Below are 11036 nucleotides of genomic sequence, written 5' to 3'. Positions count from 1 at the left end.
AAACGAGAGACTTACGAAGTGCGGGAAATAAGCGAGCTGACTAATCTCAAGGAAAATATCCTAGGAGTTAAATGAACATAACTATAATTAAAATTATGTTGAACCAGAATTATAACAAATATGAGATTTTAACTTAGAACATAAAGAAATCAAGACTTAAGCAAGTGTTGGTTCGTGTATATTTTGAATGTTGGTATGGGACCGGATTTCGGTCCAACGTGTCCAAAATAAGATAAAAAAACAAAAACATTAAAAGATCTAGCTAATTCTGGTCAATTTATGATATATTAGAAAACCCCCAAATTTGTTCTTAACATAAACCCTAGAATGAAATTAATTCAATTAAACATGAAATTCCCTTAATCTATTGAAATAAGATGAGGGCTTTCGATCAATGGTTAATAAGCAGTTATAAAAGCACAAACTTACCCGAAGGTTGATTGGGGAAATTGAAAGACTACGCTCAGTTTGGCTTTCATGGTTAACACTTGAAGAACACCTTGATTCTTGAATTCGTTAAGAAATTGAAATTTGTGAGTTGAATAACAAAGAATGAAAGAACTTGTAACACCCCAACCCGGAACAGGCTAACGTGTTACTATTACATACATCATAACAAAATTCGAATAAGCCTAAGTCAAATTATATTTACTCAAGTAACCGAAAATGAATAGCCTTTAAAAAAAACTTGAACTTCATTATTATCTCTCATCACTAAATTCCCAGAATCCCGTATTACCTGAAAACAAAATAAGAAAAACAAAACAAGAAAACAAAGCTGAGCCAAAAATTGCCCAGTAACGGAAAGAACAATAGTATAGGTAAGGACAGACGTAAGAGAATAAATATACGAACTTCAATTCAAACTTGAAACCAACCCTTTTTACCTAAACATATACTTAATAAAATTCGGATGTATGATCCGACACTTGGCCAGAACATGGTCAAACGCATGCGGAAATATATCAGAACTATAACAAAAACACCCAGAGCCAGAAACATATAACTTGTAACATATAATGTGTGACGTGTAACATATAACGTGTAACATTTAACTGAACTATAATTAAATGCGAAACATAATCCGATACACGATCGGGACGTAATCTGAATATACTCAAATTTAATCAAATGCATATACACATATCAAAACGGACCAGAAATATAGCGAAACAAAATATAATTACTAAAATACACGACGATGATGTTAAAATAAATAGGTCGTGTAATACGGAAGCACCCAGAGCCGAAACAGAGGGGTACACAGCTAGCTAGTCCATGCACCAAGGAGACGGTGTGGGTGACGTGCACACATTGTTCCATCTCAAACAGAAGTCAGGAGTCAGGAGTCAGGAGTCGGAGCTAAGATCGATCTATACGCCTCTAAGTGGCCAAGGTACTACATGAGTACTTTCAGAGACGCCGTGAACTTTGATTACGCACTGTCACGATAAGTGCCATGTCAGGAGTCAGGAGTCAGGAGTCGGAGCTAAGATCGATCTATACGCCTCTAAGTGGCCAAGGTACTACATGAGTACTTTCAGAGACGCCGTGAACTTTGATTACGCACTGTCACGATAAGTGCCATGTCGTTGACGCCCCAACGACAAGTCAGAAATGCTCTGGTAACAGAGTACTGAACTAAAGTCGTATAACTAAAATATATTATATAAAATAACTGAACTCAAAATATAACCGACGCGTAACGAAAATCCGTACTACAAAGTAACGGAATAGAGTCAATACTAAAAGTGAACAAAAACAGAAACCGTACTACAAAGTAACAAAATAAAATTTATACTATGAGTGACAGAAACCAGAAACCGTACTACCAAGTAACAGAATATAATTAATACTAAGAGTAACAAAAACAGAAACCGTACTATGAAGTAACAAGAAACAGAATCCGTACTAGGAAGTAACGAAATATAATTAATACTACGAATGAACGAAATCAGAAACCGTACTACGAAGTAACGGAATATAATTAATACTAAAAATAGCAAAAACAGGAAACCGTACAACAAAGTAACAGACTATAATTAATACTAAAAGTAACAAAAACATAAACCGTACTATGAAGTAACAAGAAACAGAATCCGTACCACTACGAGAACGGTGAAAACAATATAAAGCTAAAAGAAGAAAAACACGGAATCCGTACCTTATAAGCGAAATGGCAAAAAAACTGTAAGAAGACTTAAACTTGATTAAACGTCACAATAACCTCAAAGGTTTCGTTAACGTGTCGCGGTAGTGGTAGAGTGTTACTGGGTGAAGCGGCCTTATGCGGAAACACAGAAAAACAGAGGCAAGCGGTGGTACATGACCACTGGCAGCGTCAACGAGGACCCGTGTAGCGATGTCTGTGGTGCCAGCGGTTTCTCCGGCGAGTTGCAGGGCGGTGGCGGTGGTACTCAATCGGTTTCCTGTGGCGGTGGCTTTTCCTTCAAACAATTGATGCGTTTGCGATGTTTTACACCGGTGACAACAGGAAGTGGTGGCCGCAGCGAAGCAGCGTGACGACGCTGGTGGTGTTCGAATGGCAGGTGGTAGCGGTGGTGGGTTTACGGCAGAGAAAAGGATACGATTTATTGGGTTTTTGATGAATGAATATATTTGGAATGTTATTGTTTATATATATTAAACGAGTTATAAGCGTGATCAAATTCCTAAATAAGTTAGTTGTTTGTTGCTCAAGTTTTCGCTGGAATGTTACAAGTTGTAAACTTGCTCAAACTCAAATTCTTAAATTTCATATTTTATTCAAAACACTCATCCGTTGATGTTATTATTATTATTATTAATTATACCATTTACAGTTTAAAATAATATTTATATTAAAATTATGATTATTCGTTTGTTATCTAATACAAAAGTTTGGGTTATTATAGAACTAGTCATGGTTTTATAGAGAGACAGATTAAAACTTAATGTCTATCAACAATTTAAAGATAAACACTTGAAACTCAAACTAAGATAAAATAATTTAAATTGAAAATGAAACTTCATCAATTGATGATAAAGAGCATTCCGTTATGATAGAATTGTCACACCTGGCTCCATGGACCTAGGTGTGTGAACAACATTGGTACCTGTCTTGAAAATATTTCAGAGTATTGGTTGCAAAACAGAAGTCATTTTATAATGATATTGTATTCAAAATGTCGGAAGTTAAATACCCGATAGATAGTACAAAAGTTTTAACTTGAAAAACAATAATTTACATCTTTTTACAACATTAAAACATTCGAGCCATCAGATCGACTAATGGCTATCACCACCACTCTAACTTCTATTATTCATTACATGTAAAACAATTTATAAATATATCAGCAACACATGCTGGTGAACACATTGATTCTAAAACATTTTATATACTTAGTTATTCCCTACGAGTATCTTGTGACCCAATCCGTCATGGCAAAAGAAATAATTAAGTTCTGAAGTTCTGAAATAAACTCAAGCTCAATTCGAAACCGCTCAGCAAACACCGCAATGTTCTATTACTTAGCAACTACCAGCATACACAAGACCATTCGCCCGTCATGACGGAGGGACAACCAAGTGTGGTGCGGTGTACCCACCAACTAACCACATATGTAAGGATCCAGACAAACGTATACAATAGCCTGAGGCCTAATGATTACTTTTGCTTATAAAGTTTTAGGGATACATAATCCAATGTAAATAATTCGTTCAAGACTCGTATAAAGATTTATAAAAAATTTGAGCGTATTCATCTTTGTGTTTATGATCAGTTTTCTGTACTGATTTATTTATGTATGCACGTTACCTCGAACCTATAATACGAGAATAACTTTTGTAAATATCTAGACTTGTTTATGAGTCTAGTTTTCATCTATTTTTGTCATGGTTTCAAACCTCGTTAAAACATTTAAGTTTGATTAACAGGTTTATAACATTGTTCTCTTTAGCATACTAAAAACTGGTTTGATATGGACCGTCACAATTTGTGACTGTCTGTCTCAATTAGAGTTTTGCCTTATGTTGACCCCATATAAATTATGTGATGGGGTGTCACATCATGTCTGTGACGGACCGTCATACTAATGAGACGGTCTGTCTGATTAGGCATGTTTACTTAAAATCATTTTAAACAGTTTTTAGACGTCCGTTTATGTATTCTAAGTTCCCTATATGACTTATGAAGTATGTTAGCATGATGCCAACATGATTTTGGCAAGGTTTGATTTCTGAAGACTGGTTTATGGCTCTAACAAGTGAAAACGAACTTAACGAGATCTTAGAAATGTTTGCCTTGTTTCTATAAGTTAAGGGAACCTAGTAACAACTTGGCTTAGTTCATTAACACTTCTGGAATGACTTGAACAAAACTTCTACTTCCTAAAACACTTTCTTGGATGCTTAAACACCATCGAACTTCAAGAACATGGTTTATGGATTTGGGAGTAATAATCAAATGTTGGGTATGTTTTGAAATGTGCATGGGATCCCTATTTATAGCCCAAAGCCCTTGGACATGCACCCTTGTTCGTTTGACAGGTTATAGCTTGAATTGTCAAATCTTTTGCTGACTCAGCATTGAGACGGACCGTCAAATAATGAGATGGTTCGTTTTTTGCGGATAAGACAAACATGAGACATGGTGTCTCAAAATTGTAGGCGGGTTAGATGGCCCGTCTCAATAAAAATCTTAATAGATAAGGCATGGTTGATGCGGACCATCTCATACCAGATTTGGTTAACTTACAGTTTAGTCTCTGTACTTCAACTTTGTCAAAATGACCAAGTGGTCTTTTAACTTTCAAAGTTGACAAAATTGGCCCGAAAGTTTTGGGATGTTACAAGAGTATTACTAAGGAAAGTTCTAGAATCGGATATTTGAATCATAGACGAGTTTAGAATGGAGATTTGGATTAAACGAGTTTAAAAATGAACTGCTGACCTGCAGCTTGGTCACACTACGTGCTCATCACACTACGCGGTGGGTTTGGTTACCCAACACTTTCATTTTTGTCAGTCTCATCCCTTGTACTTTCTAAAAATACGATTTTAGCCCAAAACAAGCGATTTTGAGGATTGTTTTATATGTTTAAATGGCATAACGATATAAAATGAATTTAACACAAGTAAATACAAATAAATTGTATTTTATAGATAACGGAAGATCCGAAATACAAACCCCGGTTGGGTAAACAAACACAAATACTAAAACAAAATTTGACGGATCACAGATGCCACACACTCACCCAAGTAGCAGTCCTTTTTGTATCGTCGGTTTTATTGGCCCATAAGAAAGTCGTTGCGCTAGGTTTCCACTTTAACTATAATGCATTAGATGCCATCGTGATTCGAGATGGATTTCGTATTCGATGAATTACGGGACTAACATGATTTACATTTTAAATATATAAATAGTAACACAAGCCTAAAATTACAAAAACAAAAAAGAATAGGGATGAAGGTTTGTTTCAGTACCAAGTTTTGAGTTTTTGGTACTGGTACGTTTTCGGTATCAGTACGGTTCCGGTGTTTCCTGAAGTTTACACAAATTGCCAGTACCAAACCGAACATCTCGATACCAGTACCAAATTCTTTACATTTTCGTGATTGAGATTTTCTGGACGGGTATCGGTCGGTGCCAGTACCATCCTGAGCACATCCCTAGACACCAAATTCTTTATATTTTCAGGATTGGGATTTTCTGACTGGTACCGGTCGATGCCCGTACCATCCCGAGCACATCTTTAACCAATAATCGTGATTGATGTGGATAATAAATAGATAATAAATAAAACACTTTATAAAGTTTTTGAGTCGTGGACAAGAATACTAAGGGTCATGTGATTAGTCACATGTATCATTGTGTTGATGATGTATATCCCTTGCTTCTTGATATATTCTGTTTAGTACCTTTTTTTCTTTATCATGACATTTACATTCTTGAAGTTACACATGTTTTATAAAGTAATCGATTGCTAACTACAAAAAGTTTAACTTTTTCACATTCATACTTTTCAGTTTCACATTATCTTGTCAAGTTTGTAAGACCAAATGTTTAATTCTTTTATTTAAAATTAAAATCTATAATTTAAAATAAAAATACTTCACATTTATACTTTTACATAAAAGTTCAAAGCACTCATTCTTACAAAGTGTAATCTCTTTTTATACTTTTAACAACCGTTAGCATCCAAATTCCAAATGCAAATTAAAATAATAATAATGATAATAACAATAAAATTCGTATCGTGCAAATTCCATGAATATTATAAGGTATAACAAACGTTACACAATGCACATGGCGTCTAAAGCCACGTCTCCTATTTGTCCTTTTTTAATTTATTCATCTTTACCTTTATTTAATTTCTTGTTTTTTCTAACTACAAACAAGTAAAGCCCGATTATTCCTAATAAACCAATAACAAGCGGCGACCTTATATACCCGTGATCGCACATGACATTGGGTAGCCAAGTCCACCATCTCATGTTTTGAGAAAAACCCGTCACCCGAAGACCTTTTGTGATAAAACGATAAAACCCTATTAGGATTGAATTCAAACTTGTAACCTTACAGTCTACGACCCAAATAGTTCATCTCAATGTTTTAAAAACCGATATTTTACTCGTATCGGATTTCATTCAAAATTGGTACAACCGGTTGAACCATAATGTACCGGGAGATTCAACCGGGGTTGAATAATTTACATTGTAATTTCATATAATAAAATTTCAACTTAAAAAATAACCTAAAAATACTAATAATAAACATCACATTTGAACCAGATATCACACATGAACAATGGTCGAGTCTGATAGAAAATTTGTACATTGTATACGAGATTAGTCAATTACCAAAAGATGTGAATAAACCAACATTGGGTTTGCATGATGCGAAATTGGTTGATTGACGAATCGTCGTTCATCATGCTTACTCGTTTCAATTTTATCTGCTATGTTAAAAGTCATTTTTAAAAAATATGAGCCGCAAAAAATATCAAAAATCTTTTGTATTTAAAACCAGTATTTTTTTTAAAAACCGGTGGTACGCATTTTTAGCACACCGTCCAAAAATACCGTGTTCTAAATATCAATTGTCTTACATATCTAGTATAACTGATATAACCGACCGGTAAATACCGGTTTTTTAAACAATGGTCCAGCTAAATAGCTGAAGCTCATTGGAATTATATTAATTATAATTATTATTATTATAATATTATAATATTAATAAGTTATAAACATTAATTACTCCCACTTTCCACGTAAAATGACAGAAAATTAATTAAAAAACATAATATTATTTGTAAAATAGAATTATGTTACAGAAAAGTGGAATGAAAACTGAAGTGAACAAGGGCTGGAGAGGCCTAAGTTCCGGAAAAGGGGATAGAGAAACCGGAGAAAAGATGAATGAATTAAAGTCTGTAATTTTATTATGTTGAATTAAAGTGTAATCTTATGCTGAATTTCATGTCATATCTTCTGTATATATATATACCTATGCTATGCATCTATCTCTGCACATACAATCAACATACCTCAAATATCTGTAAGTTTTCTTTTTCTATCTTTTTTTTTTGTAAGTTTTGTTTAGTTAATTGGGTATAACCCTGAAATCTAAATGATAAAAATTTGATTTTTTGTTGTAAGTAAATTGTTGCAAGATTATGTATTTTTGGTGGAATTAAGGTTATGCCCAATGTGGCTTTTTTTTTTAAAAAAATTTAGGGGTATATGTTATTCTTTTTTATGTAAATTATGTTAATATTAATTATTCAGGCATGGTTGAATTACATTTTGTGTTATTTTTGATGGGTTGTAGTTACATTCTCATATTGTTTGTTCATTGGTTTTGGAATATAATTAAAAAGTTTGAATATGAATGAATGTATCAATGGTAGAAAGATCATTACTTGTTCAAGAAAATTAAATAATTTCAGATTGGGATTTACAGTTTCGGGCTTTATGCAAATGTGTTATCATTTTTGTTATGTTTTTATGATAACTTAAGTCAATTTGATTTCGTTTGTTCGTGTTTTTGGAAATTGGATTGTGATCAAAGATATATTCACTAACTGATCTTTCGTATTATCATATGCATCATTCGGGTTAGAATTTATAAGTGTTAATTCATTCGAATTGGATTTAATTATGTTTTAGAGTAATTCATGTTGTGGATCTTGATAATGATATATCCAAAACCGGCATTTTAACCTATTTGATGATATATATAATAATGTTTTAGGGCACATTAGAAGATATGATAATGTTTTAGAATACGCTTATCTGTTTTGTTCTTTATTCTGCACGTTTAGATTCGTTTATTTTGCACACGTGAACAGTCATTAACTATCTATTTATAACACTCCGAATATACCGTTAATTATTTTGTCGTATACGTTTATCTGTGTTTGTTTCTTATTCTGCACGCTTAGATTCGTTTATTTTGCACCCGTGAACAGTCATTAACCATCTATTTATAACACTCCGAATATACCGTTAATTATTTTGTCGTATATGTTTATCTGTGTTTGTTCCTTATTCTGCACATTTGGATTCACACTCCGAATACACCATTGATTATTTTGTCGTATACGTCTATCTGTTTTGTTCTTTATTCTGCACGCTTAGATTCGTTTACTTTGCACGCATGAACACTCATTAACAATCTTTTTGTTCTTAATAAATCCGATTCGTTTAATAAAAATATATTTCATTGTTTCAAACAGGAATCATGATCGAGGGTCCCAAATTTCTCGTTTCAAGGGAACTACCAAGTGCTTGCAAAGAAGAAAGCAAATGGGCTTATAACGCCTCCCGTGTAACCGAAGCTTCAAAAGGAAAGCAATCTCTTGATGAGGGCAATTCGGTCATTTCACTTTCTGAAACCGAGCAATCCGACAACCCGAATCAAAAACACCAACCGGACCCCACCACACTAATCAGCCCCTTAGGTCGAGACCTCCCGATCAACTGCCTGGCGCACAGCTCGCGGTCCGACTACGGCGCGATCGCGTCACTAAACCGGACCTTTCGCGCGCTGATTCGCGACGGTGAGGTTTACAAGCTAAGAAGGCTTATGGGTATTGTTGAGCATTGGGTTTACTTCTCATGTAACCTTTTTGAATGGGAGGCGTTTGACCCGATCCGTCGTAGGTGGTTGCGTCTGCCTACTCTGGACTCCAACGGGTGCTTCATGTGTTCGGACAAAGAGTCTTTAGCTGTCGGGACCGAGCTGCTGGTGTTCGGTAAAGAAATATTCAAACATGTGGTGTATAGCATCTTAACTAACTCATGGTCACCCGGGCCAAACACCAATGTACCTAGATGTTTGTTTGGGTCCGCGAGTCTTAACGGGCTCGGCATTGTAGCCGGTGGGTGCGGTCTGTCTGGAAAATTTTTGAAGTCGGCCGAGCTTTACAATTCCGAAACCGGGATTTGGACGACTCTCCCCGACATGAATAAGCCGAGAAAGTTGTGTTCGGGGGTATTTATGGAATCTAAATTTTACGTTATCGGTGGAATCGGTGAAGGGAGTGATACCGAGCTGACTAGCGCGGAGGTTTACGATATGGAAACTGGGAAGTGGACCGAGATTCCGGATATGTTTCCGGTGTTGACTAATGCGGGTGGTCAAAACGCTCTTGCGGTACCGACAACCGCAAGCGCGAAAGCACCGCCTTTGTTAGCGGTTGTGAAGGACGAGTTGTATGCGGGTTGTTATGAAACACAGGAAGTGAGAAAGTATGATAAGGGCCGGAACGTTTGGGCTAGAGTGTGTGGGCTGCCCTAAAGGGCGAGTTCTATGAACGGGTGGGGGCTTGGGTTTCGGGCTTGTGGCGATCAGCTTGTGGTTGTTTGTCGGCCTCGTGTTTCGTGTGGTGGGGTGATTGAGCTGAATGCTTGGGTGCCCGATGAGAACCCGCCGCAGTGGAACTTGATTGGGAGAAAGCCGTCGGGCGGGTTCGTTTATAATTGTGCTGTGATGGGTTGTTAAAGAGATGGTTAACTTGGTCCTTGATGAAGTTGTTTTCTTGTTTGGGATTAAATTGGGATGAATTGGGATAAATTGGGATAATAAGGTGGAAGTATAATATGCTTTTTTTAGTCTTGATGTATGTTATCATAATATCATATCTATATAAGTCATATTTTACTTCCCAAATATGGTGATTGGTGTAGGATACAAACTGTTGATTTATAATTAATGGTTTTGTTTCTTGTTTTGGAAAAGATTCATTGCTCTGGTTTTGTTTCTTGACTTATAATTAATGAATTACTGGTTGGTTTAGAGGTGCACAAACCGGTTTGGGTTGAAAAGGTTCGGTTTAGTCAACAAAAGTCAAAATCGGTTTCGGTTCGGGTTGAAGCTGGTTTCCTGACCAGGATATGATCGGTTTCGGTATGGGTTTTGATGGTCACGGTTGCGGGCTTTGACCGGTTTTTGCCGGTTCGGTTCGGTTAACCGGTTTGGAACCGTTTTTTATGGAGAAAATTACAAAGCAGTTCCAAACATGTGGTACGTTTCAATTGGTTCCAAACTGGTTTCTACATAATCGGTTAAACCGGTTCGGTTTCGGTTCGATTTTCAGATCGGTTCGGTTAACCGGTTTATTTGTCCACCTCTAGTTCGGTTCGCATGAATTGGATCGCCATTAAGTGAACTGGTCCAGTTTTTTTTACTTTTTGGTTGAACCGGGTCCGGGTCAAAACTGATTTTGTGGGTTGGGCCATTTTATGAAGTGGAATTTGGTTGAAAGCTTCATACTTTAAGCAATGTGGGTAAGAGATTGTTTATAGTTGAATTAAATTTAGTAAACTTTAAATGTGAGGTTGAAGTTTGAAACTTGAGACCAGGGCTAAAAATTTCTAACACGACACATTAACATGTGACTTGTAGTTAAACAAGTTTGAGTTTGATTTAAATAGGTTTCATGTTAGAAACAATTCGATATGTTTATGACAAAAAAAAAATCGTGTCTAAGCAGGTTAAAACATGCCAAGCCCGTTTAAACCTATTTTACTATTTAGTTTATAAGTTTTTAAAT

The 11036-nt window shown here is 35.7% G+C and overlaps 1 pseudogene across 1 annotated transcript; it reads left to right on the top strand.

The window, feature by feature from the left end:
• The first annotated feature begins 7326 nt into the window (after positions 1 to 7326).
• LOC143613051 (F-box/kelch-repeat protein At1g74510 pseudogene) lies at positions 7327 to 10435 on the top strand (annotated as a pseudogene). The gene is made up of 2 exons (XR_013150047.1): positions 7327 to 7537; positions 8718 to 10435. The product of XR_013150047.1 is annotated as an F-box/kelch-repeat protein At1g74510 pseudogene (transcript).
• Positions 10436 to 11036: the final 601 nt, after the last annotated feature.

This window comes from Bidens hawaiensis, unplaced genomic scaffold (genome assembly GCF_021521415.1).
Source record: "Bidens hawaiensis isolate Kalapana, Puna unplaced genomic scaffold, B.hawaiensis_p1.1 tig00036478_1, whole genome shotgun sequence".
In the NCBI taxonomy this organism is placed as follows: domain Eukaryota; kingdom Viridiplantae; phylum Streptophyta; class Magnoliopsida; order Asterales; family Asteraceae; genus Bidens; species Bidens hawaiensis.
This window is presented reverse-complemented; position numbering and strand designations above follow the sequence as displayed.